The sequence below is a fragment of the Crocodylus siamensis genome, chromosome 5, assembly GCF_052110815.1.
Source record: "Crocodylus siamensis isolate JL-2025a chromosome 5, ASM5211081v1, whole genome shotgun sequence".
Taxonomy (NCBI): domain Eukaryota; kingdom Metazoa; phylum Chordata; order Crocodylia; family Crocodylidae; genus Crocodylus; species Crocodylus siamensis.
This window is the reverse complement of record NC_143399.1, coordinates 188849061-188864119: the sequence shown is the minus strand read 5'-3', so window position 1 is coordinate 188864119 and position 15059 is coordinate 188849061. Positions and strand designations below refer to the sequence as shown.

Below are 15059 nucleotides of genomic sequence, written 5' to 3'. Positions count from 1 at the left end.
GCTCTTTTGACTGGCTATTTTGATGGGAGAAGCGAAGGACTTGCAGAGCCCTAGCAAGGAGGAGCATTTCATTTTTTTTCCTCCCAAACTAGGCTAATGATGACTGAAAGAAATTACTCTCGTTTGACTGTTTTGTCTGTTGTGATGTTGATTAGCACCTCTGTCATCTTGAGCAGATAATACATTATAAGCACCACTACAGTTGGCACCACTGAGGCAGTTTTAGACAGCTGAAGGACTGAATGAGTTTAGAGAATGGCCTACACCTAGAGAATGCGCCTCCAGCTCACTATTATTAGTTGGATAGCAGGATGCAAACGCGCTACTATATGGAATAATGTTCTAGCTGTGATGATCTAGGGAGTGAGCGAGAAGCTGCATTTGTTCAGTAATTGGACCAACTACATAGTTGGGAGTGAGGTTAGACAAGCTTTCAGACCGGAGGAAGCCTATTTTGTGCCCAAAAGCTTGTCGAGTATCTCTCTCAACAACATGATTTTCCAATAAAAGACAGTGGTAAATACATCCTGCTTCTCTACTATGTGGAATCAGCTTCCAAGTGGGAGTGTGTGTGTGCATATGTATATGAAGATTTTTTTGTTTAAATTGAAATAGGAAAGAAGTACTGTAGTATTATTCTACCGGTTACACTTTCTACACTGTGGAACTGTATAATATTAGTTTCCTCTGTAAGGAAAAAATAAAAAGGATGAGACCTACACAGCATACAAAGTTCTATCAGTCTAACCACTGGTGTGATGTTAAAACAGTTCAATTTTGTGTGTGTACGCTTGGTTCTGTTTAAACATGGCTTATACTGGTTTAGTTTGTCTGTATCAGTTCTTCTGATAAAACTGTACGTGTATAAAAGTCCTAAGTTACACTAGATATCTTAAAAAAATATATCCTGCACATGTGAAGAAAGCATTCTGGACACAGTGAACTAGGATTTTGAGTATTTTGACTTAATTCATGCGTTTTGTGATCTTAAAGTGTCTTCTATCACTGTTTAGGGGGGAGATTGTTAGAAGCAAAAGGTGCAAGTCTATACAGACAAGGCATCTAAATCTGTGTGTAATAAGCCTAAATAAACATGGACTTATTTTTCCAAAAACTTCTCAAAGTTGCCATCTTGAAAGCCAGGCCTAAATTTTGAATTAGGTGTCTATTTTTAATCAGTCAACTTAATTTGATATTTTTTGCCTTAATATCTATAATCAGCATGTTGTTGTCATTCATGGTTACTTGCTTGCATGTAATACTTAGAAGATCTGACCCAAATAGGCCCAGAAGGCTGCAGATCCTGAGGTCACAGCTAGCTAATCTACCCAGAAGATAGGATTTCAATAGAGACAGTTGAGGCCCCTAGAAACAAAATACCCAATAAGCAGTTTAGGCTGCTCATATTTTTTTTAACTGCATGTAGAGGAGTATTTAGCTGAAAGTAGAATAAAGTTAGCATGTTTTCATTTTGCTGCTGGACAGATAGTTTCCCACAAATGTTAGTAGTCTGTTGACAAAATTGTGCTGTAAAACAAATCAAGTTATAGCGCCGATTCGTGTACCGGCTGTGAGTTTGGCCCATGGAATGCTGAATTTTGTCACACATTAATTACTGCACAGATACGTGTGTAGTTTTTATGGTTTGTTTTTTTAGTTTAATTTCCTGAACCAGCCTATATAAATGATTGTTCTTCTGCAAAGGCTATGCCTATAGTCAAGTGTATTGCAGCAAATTTCTGTTTGTCTATGTATTCAGCTTATGGTTGTGCAGCAGTTGATTTCTATTGGTTGTACTTTTTTTTTTAAATTCAGTGTGTAATATGAGGTTCCTTTTAGCCTTTTCTTTTTTCAGTGGAGATTCTGGGTAACATTCTTTATGCTATAGGTTTACAATATCAGAAGTATGGTTTGTGGCTTGGGTCATCTCTTGCAGACAAGACTGCAAGCTGAAGCTATTTCTTTTACAAGCATTTCCAAGAATAATTTTTTCCAAGATTCCCAAAATATAGTCAGAATCAAAGCCTCCCTTGCTATTTGAAGCGTGGAGCCCTTGGCACTTGGCCAGCATAACATATATCATCTTTTATGGAGCTCATATATTTTACTTTGTCAAGGTTTCTTTAGCTGTTGTGAACAAAGGTTGTTTTTATTGGGTCTGAACGGTTTTTGCTAATTTGGATATAAATTTGGATTCTGATTAGCCCACTTGCCACTCTGAAAGTTTGTTGTCAGTTTAGGAAATGTGGCATACAAAATAGACACAGCTTGCAAGACAAAATAATGACTTTGAAGAGAATTTTTTAGTAAATTTACTCTGTAGGGGTAAGTTTTCTGGAGTCCATTGACAATAATCTTATTTTCCGATTTTTTTAAAACTGATAAAAGTGTGGTTTGCAATACAGATCAATTATAGAGCAAGAGCATAAACCATATACTTATTTTAAATCCAATTTTATGTTGATTTTAAATGGTGTAAAATGAAGATCCCATCCCCAAAAACACTTCCTGCTTGATTAAGCACGTATAACTGGGGTAGTCTGTCAACCAGACTGTAAGTGTTATGACCTCTGGACTATATAGTTAGGTATAAACATTAAAAAAGTCAGAAGTGGAATTGATGCAAGTTATGCAGTTTTCTATAAGTGACATAGTTTAGATCACTAGTGAATAGAGCAGTCACCCTTTTGTTGGAGGGCACAGAGGCTGCTATCTTATACCAGGTTTTGGTATGTTTTTGGTTTTTTTGTAGGGGTATGCCTAGATGCATCCCACTGCAGAACTGGGGATATGCTAGATAATATTTGCAAGACTGAGTTTTAGGAAAGGTCTGGTCTGTTAAAAGCAATGGCTTTTACTGCATGCTTTACGAGCAAGACTGAACCTTAATTTTTTTTTGGCTAACACTTTGACTGTTGAGTTTAAACCCAGATGGGTTGTTTTTTTTCACAGAGCTGTAAACTTACAGGAAGAGGTTTTTTTAAAAATCCTTAGCAATGTTAGCTTTCAAAAGAAGTGTTAATTCTGGTTCAGTAAAATATCCAGAACTATGCTTACATACGTACTAGCATGCAAACATGCTCATAATCACAGTTATCTCTTGTGTTTGGTTTGGTGTGTGTGTGTTTGTAACACTAGGCCTTGATTAGTGGCAAGGTTCTTCATATGTGCAAACTTAAAATTTGAACTCATTTTTAAATCATGAAATTGTGCAAAAGTAAAACTTTAGTTTTGCCTGTTACTCTTTAATACTGGATTTGTTTTTCAGTGGGAGTTGGATTCTTTAGCCTGCCCACAAAACCACAGCAGGAATAGCAGTAAGACACTGTGACATGCCCATGAACCCAAATCAGTGCTGGTATGGTCTAATTTTAGGCCTGCCAGCCTTGGTAATATCCCTTCAGAGCCTGATCTTGCCTTTATTCCCTGTAGATAAATCCATGATAAGTTGCTAAGCATTATGCCTAGAGAGCCAAAATGACTGTAAAATCTAACAAAGGGAAGTATCTGATTTTTTTTTTTTTTTTTTTTTTTTTTTTTTTTTACTATGCCACCTTCCTTTGCCATTTTTCAGAATTAAAATTGTTTTATTTTTCCAAATGTAGAGACGCAGAAGTACTACACTTGGGTTTTAAATGAATCTCCTGGTCAGAGTCGCAAAGGGAAAATACAGGTGATTTCAAAATGCCACAATCTCAAAGTAAAAAGTAATGATTAATTACAAGTTTCACGTAACAACCAGAATAGCTCAACTTATTTTATTTTAACTATTTTTTATACTGGTTATACAAACTCACTTGAATCACTTAAATTAGATAATGCTGTCATCAGAATTAGATAGGTGAGGGAGTTACAGTGGAAGGTAGAAACCTCTTTTTTCCCATCAGTTATAATGTATTGCATAACAAATTCTCACAATTAATTTTGGAATTAGATGTATAAAACTCTCTTCTGTGCTTGAGTCCATTTAATGGCTTTTTTGGTTCAGCTAAGCACAGTATCAAAGAAATAACTATTGCGCCCTTCCTTTGGTTCTGTCAACTTTAAATCTAATCAGTTATGAAGAGTTAAAAGTATTTCTAGATATTACTTCTCCCTTTTAGTCCCCCTCCCAGTCTTGCCTAATATTTCCTAGCATGTATATGATTTTAAACTTGATATTCAGCTAACTCATCATAGCCAACTTTTGATTACAGATTTGGAGTCTGCTGGGAGATGCAATATTAAAAAATGGCATGTTGGAAACTAGATATTTGTACTTTGATTTTGTGTATTTACACTATGACAGTATTATCTGTTCCATGAATTTGGTGGGAGCAGGATTGAGTAATTCATAGCAGGTTTTACTTAGTCCAGTAATCCTAGCAAAGTAGTTCTTATCTTTCATCATTGAGTTTTATTGGAACCTGTTGGATTAGCAATAAAATGAAAGAAAACAGAGTTAAGAACAGACTAACAGAACCCCAAAGCAGCTATGACTTGAAACAACTGCGAATGGTGAGAAGTTCAGTTATAACTCAGGAAACTTCTGAAAGAAGGGACAAAAGAGTCCCTTATTTTTCCTGACAGGTCATTTACCCTGCTTAATTTTTATGAGCAATTGTCATGCCTATTTTATAGCAGAATGTGTATTTTGGGACACATTTAATCACCAGTGTTCCTATACTGTAGTTACCTGTTTGCAGCTATAGATGGTCATGAAGTCAGAGACTAAGCATCTGAGTCTGTAAAGGCTTTCACCGTGTTATCATAATATTAATTTCTTTGTTAACAAGTGAAAACCTCAGAAAAGGAGTGTTTTGGGGGGTTTTTTTTCTCTACATGGCACAGGCTACAATGCAAGGAAAAGTGTACACATTTACGAATGTTGCAGAAAGTTTTAACCCAGAATAATGGACCTTTTTTCATGTTTTCCTTCGCATCTGCTCTTCCTTTTCAAGTTCAGCTAAGTTTTGGTCACCACTGAAATTATTGTGATACCTAATTCTCCTGCTGTGATTCATATTCTGGGTCCATTTCAAATGCTTTTACAGGGCTCATTTTCTCCCATAGTCTCCAAAAGTGGTACGGTTTTCACTTTCTCTGGTATTCTCTCTTTTTTCATGGTTGACAAGTGAAATACTGGCAAAATTCTGGCCTTATTGAAGTCAGTGGCAAAACTCCCTTTGATTCAAAAGGGTCAGAGTTTTACCTTGTGTATTTTAGTTAATTGTTTTTTCAGTAATCAGTTACTAAAAAATTAAGTGCCAGTAGGTAATTACAAGTCACTGTTTCATTCACACCCTAGTGAAGACACATTAAGAAGAAAGGAATTATGTTCCATAAAACAGAATATAATTTGGAAAATAACATGAATAAATTTCATAGCTTAAAAAAATGAAGAGGTAACCTGGGTGTAATGTCAGAGGCCAGCTTCTGCAAAATTACCCATGTTGTCCATGAGCTTGGTAACATGCTTAATGAGAAACACATGCATAAATGTCCACAGGATTGAACAGTAATTAGTAACACAATATGTTTGTACATTTCATTAAGTAATTTTTTGTTAAATCTTTTTTAAACAACTAAAGTGATAAAAGAAAATGACAGTAATCATTGTCAATTTTTTCCTATCTGACTTTTATGATATATGACATTAACTTCACAAACTGCATTCCATTAAAATTGTGTAGATGTTTTTCAGGTTTCCTGAAAAGCTGCGTTTAGTAATAGAAATTGTCTTTTCAGACTCTTAACAACATAAGTGCACGTGCTTTAACTCAGAATTACATAGATGCCTAAGGTTTATCATGTGCATTAGTCTTAGAAGGATTTGAGCCCAAATCTTTATATTTTAGACTATTTTCTGTCTCCATTTTACATTTCTTTGTTAGTACATTGTTAGAGAAAAGCTTGCATTACTTGCATCTAAAGGAAATTAATAAAGTTAAAAAAAATCTTTATCAGTAATTGAAGTTGAAAGCATGTATCAGTGGAGGGTAGCTATCAGCTTGAAAGTATACTCGGATTTCCATAGATTATCATTCACCTGAAAGTACCAGAAACGGTCAAATGTGTACTAAAAATACAGCAACTAATGTGTTTCATTTCTGCCCTTTTATCACCCCACAAAAGTTGCACCTTAATGAGAGAGAGAAAACAATTTTAAAGGGATTCTATAAGATGCAGCTACTAACACACGCTATTGCTTATTGCTTTTTCAGAAAAATACAAATGCTGGCTAGTAAATAATATCAAGAAACCAAGAAAGATTTTACACTGCCCCTGGGAGAAATGGACCATGTCATAGTTCATCACCTGTTCCCTCTCCTTGTTTAAGGCAATTTACCAGGGTGGCAAGTCTCCCCCTTGTGCTGGCTCAGTCCACTGGCTGGCCCATAGTGGGTTGGAACTCTGTACACTTGTTAAGGAGGAGTGAAATGAAGAGAGGCCAGGATACAGCTATCCCACCACAAGTCAGACCCATAATGTAGCCAGTTGTTTGTCTGTCTTTTATTCCCTGTCTAGCTGCATTAGGCCTAGACACAATCTGGCTGATAAGTGCAAAACACCATATATATTTAATCTATCCTCTAACCCCCAAGATAATAGTTTCCTTTTTATTCATTAAAATATTTTACTATTCAAACAGTGTGTCACAGGCAGAAACATATTTGGTTGACTTATGCTAAGGCACCTTGGGACTGAACTACTTTTGAAATCTTTAGTTCTAATTAAGTAGCATATTTCTTCTGTATATATCTAACAATATATAATTATTTTAGAGCACAACATGAGGGAATTTCTAGCCATTTATTCCTTTAAGACTTTTTTTGTGGGAGAAGAATTATATTTTAGAAACTGTAATACTCTTTCTTGGTGTTAGACTCAATTTATACACACTTTCAACCATCACTATTTTTAAACTGCAGGGCAGATTTTGAAATTCTTACTGGTATTGAGTAGCAACACACCCCACGAGTAGACAGACCCATTGATTTCAAAGCCTTCGGTTACTAACACACCCTTTTTCAATGGCTGTCATTATTAGCAGAACAAAGGCTTGCCTTTGCATTAGGGCAACTAAAAATGAATATGAAATGTACCATATCCAGAAACGTGCAGTTGAAAATAATTTAAAGTAAGAGAACTGAATTGCTGAGGGAAAGCAGGATTAATATTCAGGTACCGTCACAATTTCAAGAGATGTATAGAGTATGTGTAAAATGTTACAATTGCAAAAATATTCTAAACTGCTTCTTTATGTCTGCCCTGTTTCAAAACTCTTGCGCTGAGCCATCCTTCAAAATTTATATTCTGATTAGTGGCTACAAAGGACATGTGTATGGTTCTCAGTGCATGGTTGGCCCTTAATTCCCTATGTGTGGCTCAGAAACACCACCCATTCTCTCTACCTTGCTATTGTACGCTAAGGCAAAACCCCTTTTACCTCATCCCCCCTTCCCCATACAGTTTAGCAGTTGTACTATACCTTTTTTATCATTTTACTTTTTTTTGTTAGTTTCACAATATACAGGTTGGCATTGTCTCTTCAGGTTGATATGAATACATTCTAGGCTTCAGGTTGTTCATAGCAGCCAAATGTCTGTAGCTGCATTCAGGAAGCTGGATGTTTCATGAATCATAGTGTCTGTGCCAGTCAACATTCAAAGATAACATGGCTCAGTGAAAAATCAATCTTTAAATATCAGCACTGCTACATAAAGGGGATTTTAAGACACTTACTTCAGACGCAACAACTTTCTGGAAACCGTTGTGGTTGTTGTTGTTTAGACTAACAGTGTTTATCCTCTCTGGATGAGTGGCTCAGGGGTGGACTGCAGAGTTGACATGTTGAGTTCATCTGTGGGTGCAGTCTTGCCTGCACCAAATCCAGTCACAGTACAACCTTACACACTGGATCCAGCCATGCAATGGTCCCATGTGCCAGAGAGATCCAGGGTGTGCGGCTTTGTCAACCAAGCCACAGGGCTCACCACAGATCCAGAATTCAAGGGAGCATTGGCAGTGCTAATTGCTGTGGCCCTGGGGGCAGTCTGCTACTGCCAGCTGGCTGGATCCAGCCTGTAGACTATAGGTTGAGAACCACTGGTTTAGATGGGGTAAAGTGTAGGGAAGAAGAGAAGTTTGTATCCTAAGGCAACTAGCAAACCATCTGCTTGCTTGATCAGTCCTATTTGGTTTGTTGAAAACTACTTCAGTTATATAAAAAAAAAAAAATGGCAGGTTTTTACATTAATTTAAATAAAGTTGAGGATGGGAAGAGGTTGCCTCTTTGATAGACAAGCCATTATAAGGGAAGTCATAGTTCAGATTCCTTCCAGCTGGTATATTGATTTCCATTCTGTTAAGAGTAGAACACATCAGTCCCTATTCCCAACAGTCTAGTGGTTGTTTTTTAGCTATAGATTTCTGGAATTATTTTGTTTACAAAATGACCAAAAAGGCATATAGAAAATACTTTGGTGGGAAGAAAAGGCCTTGCATTTTCCCTTTAGAGGAACTTTCTGATTGGCATTGGGCTGGTTGTTCTTTAATGAGTCCAGGTATAAGATCTACTCTGGGGGCACTGACAGACATGGAAAAAACCAAAAACCAGTTCTTTACCAGAAGAGGCATTGCATCAGTTCGACCCAGTTTCCCAGCGTCTGTATAGCTTGTGCACTTCAGTGGGACTATCTAGTAGCTGATTGATCTAATAGATAAGTGGTTTTCAAACTTTTTTTTCACAGACCACTGGAAAATTGCTGAGGGTCTCAGTGGACCACTTCAATAAACTTTTTTTTTTTTGTTCTGAACATCAAAGAACACAACTTGTATTTTAATATCAGTACTTACCTGTCTAATGTGATGGATGTGCCTGTTTTTTGAGTAGAGTTCTGGGAAGTCAGGTGTAATGTTTGTCAGCTTTAGCTTTAGGTCACCATTCTGTGGACCACCCAAATGAAGCTTGTGGACCAGTGGTGGTCCACAGACTACAGTTTAAGAACTTCTGTATTAGATAAAAGTGCCAAAAAGCCCCACTGAAGCACATGAGATATACAGACTCTGGGGAGCTGGGGTCAAACTGATGTGATGCATCTTCTGGGCATGCGCTGCATTTGGTGTGGGAGTGTGCTGAGCTTAATATGCTAGTTTTTTTTGTTTTTTTTCCCTCCAACATCTGTCGGCATCCTGGGTGTTCAAACCCCCATCTCTTAAGAAGCAGAACAGACTTAGAAGGGAGTAAATACCAGGTATGGTAATTTCAGTAGGTCATCTACTCTATGAGTTTTCTTTCACCTGAATTTTTAACAATAAACCAGTTTACAAAACCCTGCTTGCCAGCTGCTTGGGGAAAATTATGACCAATGGAATCAGCTTCTACAGACTTCAAACCTTTACTAAAGAGGAAAGGTTTCTAGGACTAGTGATTGAAAAAGAAAGTTGAAAAATGTAAATGTGCTTTAACCAATGTTGCAGCAAGTTGATATGACAGTAGCTGCTGCTCTTGTACTCCGGAGTCTGAAAGCTCAGCTCAATTTAATCTGGCCAGTTTGACTGCAGAGTGAGTCATTGAGGAGCCAAATTGGCTCCAATGAGTGGAGAGGAGTGATATTCAAGAGCTTCCTCTTGGCTCTTCTTTCAGAAGAATGTAGGTATTGCCATTCTGCACCAGGCAAGCTTGTCATGTAATCCAGTTTTATGCCTCTACAATAGTAGTCCTCATTCAGCGTATGAAAAGCACTAAGAACACATTTGGAATCTTTGGGATAATATGCTACAGAGAAAGTTTCATTATAGCCCCTAAAAAAGGGCAGGCAGTTATTTTGGGCAGAGAGCTGCTTACTGAGTTTTGGCAAGTTATCTAGGGCTGAATGACAGGCAGTCAGGGCAGATGAATATTAATTTTCTAAATTTTTTAGGGGTCCTGCAATCGGAATAGAAAGGCCTGGCAGGCTGCATCTGGCCTGTGAGCTGCATTTTGCCCATCCCTGCACTAAGACTTGGAGATTGACTTCTGTCCTGAAGCAAGAAGTTCTGCATCCTTCCCAAAAAGTTTGCATTTTAAAAAATATTTACTATTATAATGGAAAGTTCTTGTTAACAAAGTAAATTCCTAATCCAGTTTGGGCCAAGACTCTTTATTTCTCACTCCTGAAAGACTGAGTCTAGCTCCAGAGCACTCTGTGGTGCCTTACAACTTCCCTTTTCAGCCCCAGTCTCTTCAAACCCAGGTTCAGTGGCTCCCACACCAGATCTTGGGGGAACAAAAGAATGTGACTGTTTGTGTAGTGTTTGATTTTGATGAGAGGATTGAGTAGGGAATTAGTGGCAGGGTCTGGTAGTTGTTTGTGTAAAAAAATTGCCAGTATGCGTGTGACAGCAAGGTGGGGAAGAATTTGCCTGTCTGTAAGGAATTCCAAGTGCACAGCAAAGGTGAGAGTATGTGAATGAGCAAGAGATGGCCACATGATATGTTGATTAAATTGCTAGAGCAGCATTGGTTTCAATGCAGCAAAGTTGCTTTAAACCAACAGAAAATTTGACCTAGAATGTCAAGGAGCATGTATAAAATAGAACAAGGTGCCTGGATATGTGAAGGGGTTGTGTATATGGGTGAGACAGAAAAAGATAGAAAAACGGTTCTCGGGCCTTGGGATGTCGCACATTTGTACAAAGATAAAAGGATAAAAGATTATATTTTTTAAATTGCCTTCATCTATTCACAAATTAAATTAAAACAAAATATTAAAAATCAACGTTTTTGTTTGCCTCGTACAGATGATTAAGGAGCAAGTTTTGCCACTTCTACTCTTGTTGAGTAAGGCCACTCTTCAGGGGGATTATTTGGTCAAGTGACTGAATCTAGTTTCATGATTTATATGAAAAACTAAGTGCATTATTCTCCACATGCACTACAACAGCCATGCGCTATTTGAGCTTCAGAAAACTGTAACGTTATTGAAATCACACATCTTTTTCAGTGAAATATAGATATAATGAAACTGTGTTCTACTGTTAGTGTTTTCTTTGTTGTTTTTTTTTAATCTTATGCTTGGAGTTTTCAGCCATTTTCATTTAAATTGCAATAATGTTTTCACCAATAGTTTTAAATTGCTGCAGCTACTCAAGCCACCTATGGGACATAATGTACTTATAACATTTGGCTTACTACTGTCAAAATGTCTGTTTTTATAAAAATCTTAATTGTTTGTACTGTGTGGGAAAATCCCCCAAACAGTCATTTAAGAAATAATGCAAAGGAGGTACAATATAAAGCCATAAGATAACATTATTCTATGCTTTTCTGTTGAACAAAAACTCAGACAAGTAGGAAAGAAAACAAACCCTAGCAAACAAGGGAAGGAGCCTGATTTTTTTTCACCCTTCTTTGAAAGTTTCTTTGTACACATGTAGTTTTACACCATAAATCACATATTATACATTTTTTCTCTTAGCATTTATTGCATAACACTGCTATTTGTGACTTTGAAAATGGAGGCTACCTCTTACAATTATGACTCTAAATGGCTTTTATAAAATTCACTTTTATCTCTTTAAAAATTAATGAATCCTGACATTACTGCTTGTTGGTGGGACAAAATACTGAAGTGATAAAAAAAAAAAAAATTTGGCAAGTTACATGCGCTAGGTTTTCAAGAGGTGTGCTGTACTTATAAACCACCCTCTTGGTGCTACTGGTATAGAATAGCTGAAACACAATGTTATAGAAATGGGGAGGGAGGGAGAAGAGGCATGCTGCAACAAGCTGAAGTTTTGCAGAGAGAGAGTAGTGAAAAGCAGAGGAATCCAGAAGTGCTGTTCTTAAGTATCCAGTTTTGTCTGAAAGTCAAAAGTTATTAAATGACATTCCTCCTAATATATCCAGTTTCAGTGGCTGAATGTACTATCTAAGTGTCTCTGGCAAACTGTTCAGCAGGTGGCACAGTTAATGTTGGTATTTTAGGTGTCAGTACTGTATTTCTAAGTTAACTCCTAGTTGTGAGGAAGGGTGAAATTCACACTTCTTAGTATTTTCTAGATTGTTTAGAGGCAGATGAAAAAGACAGCAGGTTATACTAAGAAGCAGAAGGCCTGGGAACTTTACTTCTCTTTCTCATTAACTGAAATCTAAGAATTTGGACTTGCTAAAAACTACCAATGGCCCCTTGTGAGTCGAGACCTAAATAATCATCATCTGTTCTTCATAGGTCCCAGCCTGTGCGCAGCACTGCTTACTAAGGTAGTGCACTTTTACCCATATACCTTGACTGAAGCCAAGTCTTCACTTTACAAGCTATTTAATTCAGTGTTTGATATTTTTGTTCCCATTGATTTGCCTTTCCCCCTCGCAGACACAGAACAACTTCATTTGTGTATTTATTGTACCAGTAATCAAAGTGTCTATAAATTTTGGAAGATTGAGTGGATCCTGAGCGAATGAATTTCATTTGAGCAACAATTGAGGCAAGCTGTGTGTAGTAGAAATAGGACAGTTACTGACCACTTGTCTTCTAGTGCCTTCCACTTTTTGGTTTGACTTTAATTTTGGCATTTCAAGCAGTAGATTCTCTTCTTTAAATGTACACGCAGGGAAGTACATAGGCTGTACTTTGTGGCTGTAGGCACAGAGTTTGGCAAAAGGTCATGGATATTGTCCTGTTGCTGTATTAGCCCTCTTTGCACAAAAGTACTTAAGCATCTGTGTAACTTTTAAGTGTACAAATGGTTATTTGATAAGGGTGTGCGAAGTGGGCCCTACTCGATTTGGATTTGGATTCCTGCTGAATCGGGGACAGTGATTCGATTTGTTGATTCAGATCACTATCCCCAATTCGATTTGGCCAAATCCAAAGCTGAAGATTTGTTGCTGATTTGGAGAATCAGCAATTCAGACACAGACTCTGTTGTAAAAACTTTTAAATAACTTGAGGTAACAAGCGTGCCTCTTGATCACTGTGATGCTGAGGCGCATGGAGCATCCCACAGGAGTGCAGGGCTGTGGGGGGAGGGGTTCTTCTACATGCTTGGCAGTGAACCTGTAAGTGGACTGGAAGTATTTCTGCTCCACTTCTGGATCTGCTGCCAAGTGCGCTGGGGAGCCCCCTGTGTTTTTGTGGGATGCTCCATGTGCCCCAGCATCGCAGCATTGATGAGCTGCCTGCTACCTAGAGGTATGCAGAAAAAATATTTAAAGCTGTCTCTATGTCCGAATCTTTCCGAATCGCTCCAAATTGATTTGGAGGGTTCCGATTCGATTCAGAGAGATTAAAGGGTTCTGTGATTCCATTCAGATTCAGAGATTTTGCCACCAAATGGGGCTGAATTGAAAGGGGAACCAAAGCTTTGCACAACCCTATTACTTGATGCTAAGTTAAAATCAGAACTTAAGAGTTCCATTTGGGACCTTATGGCAGAGAAGGGCATCACTTAAGATCCCAGAAGTCTAGTATAAGTGGTAAATACAATTAATCATATTTTGAGTGAAAGCCTTCTTGTTTACTCTTAAAGGTAGCCATGACAAAGCAGTTGAGAATAGTGATAGGATAATTTCACACTTTCACTCTTTGAAAGAACCCTAAAGAATATAATGTGATACATTGTAGGTGTTTTGATATGTTATATATTGCATCAGGAAGATCTGCTTGACTACTGTTACATGTTTTTACCGGTCACTAGGAATCTGAACAATGGAATTCAAAGCTTTAGAGTGGAAAAAAGAATGTTAAGTACAAAAGTATGTGCTGATTAGCAAAAGTTGCAAGAGAAAATAAGAAGTAGGTAGTAATAAGTAAATTTGGATATTTTCCCTTGATGCATTTATTTTTAAAGAGGCTTGAGCGTGTTTGACTGTTGTAGGACACCAGGACAAGGGAAAGAAATTACACATGAACCAATATACGTGATCAGAAACCAGTTCAAGTCTGTAACACAACAGAAGTTCAGTGCACATAAACTGCTTTCAAAATGGTTGAAACGGGTTTACGATAAACCTGGATGGGTATAGTATCAGACTTAAATGATTTAGGTTAAATCAGTGTGTTAAACTTCTGTTCCAGATCCCCTCTAGATTCAGGTTAACTCATAGTCTCACAGCATCCCAGGATGCTTTGTACTTCCCATGTAACCCCCACCTCACAGGATGGGTGGGATAGCTTTGGCCCAAGCTGTCTGCTGCCAAGCTTGCCCCCTTCCCTTACGTCTTCTGGTTGAAGCCACTGCAGGCATAAGACAGCATTTCTGGAATCGAAAGTGAATGTCTGTTTGCTTGCTTATTTGTTCAATCCACGCAGTTTGACTAACCTATGAAGATTGAATTGATTCAGCCTCAGACTTTTTGCCTGTCTGTACTTAGCCTATTAGTTATAGGTTATGGAAGACTAACAACTGCCAGTTGAATTGCAGTCCAGTGTTACATACTTGTGGTTGTTGCCCAGATGATTACGTATCAAATATATTAAACCATGAATGTGTTTCATATTGTTTGTAATGCTATACATGTCTGCATTGCTGAGTTTAGAAAACAAAAGAACGCTTTTATTTGGAGTCTTGTGTTTTTTGAACTTTTCTTCCAAGTTTCACTGAATTAATGAAATTAACTGGATTGCTAAGCAGCGCTACAGAACTGCCTGTTAGCAACTGTTCAAGGAACTCCTACATCTCTTGAGAGAATATTATGCCTTCCAGTAATTTTGTCTTATGCATTTAAATACCAACTTTCACTTCCTGTATCTGAGACTACCAAATCAGCATGACGGGATATATCAATAAAATGGCAGCTGCTAATGAGACTTTAGCACCATTACAGTTATTTTAGATAACAAAACAGTGATAGATAATTCTTGACTGTTTTAGATTTTAATTTATACTATATATTTATTTAGTTATGCAGCATTTTGACTAATCACTGCAGTTTTAATGATCCCTTGGCACTTTCCACACAAATAGGGATGCTAGCTCTAGTGTCCTGGCTAAGTTCCAATTTGGGTAATTACATTCTGCCTACCTAAAGTCTTTTTGCAATTTCAACAGGATATTGTTACTGTTATTTACTTATATAGCAATGCATATGTACT

At 37.5% G+C, this 15059-nt stretch overlaps 1 protein-coding gene across 9 annotated transcripts in view; it reads left to right on the top strand.

Moving 5' to 3' along the window:
- ZMYND11 (zinc finger MYND-type containing 11) overlaps window positions 1–15059 on the top strand; it is a 178393-nt gene that overhangs the window by 1798 nt on the left and 161536 nt on the right. The gene's annotated exons all lie outside the window — the stretch shown is intronic.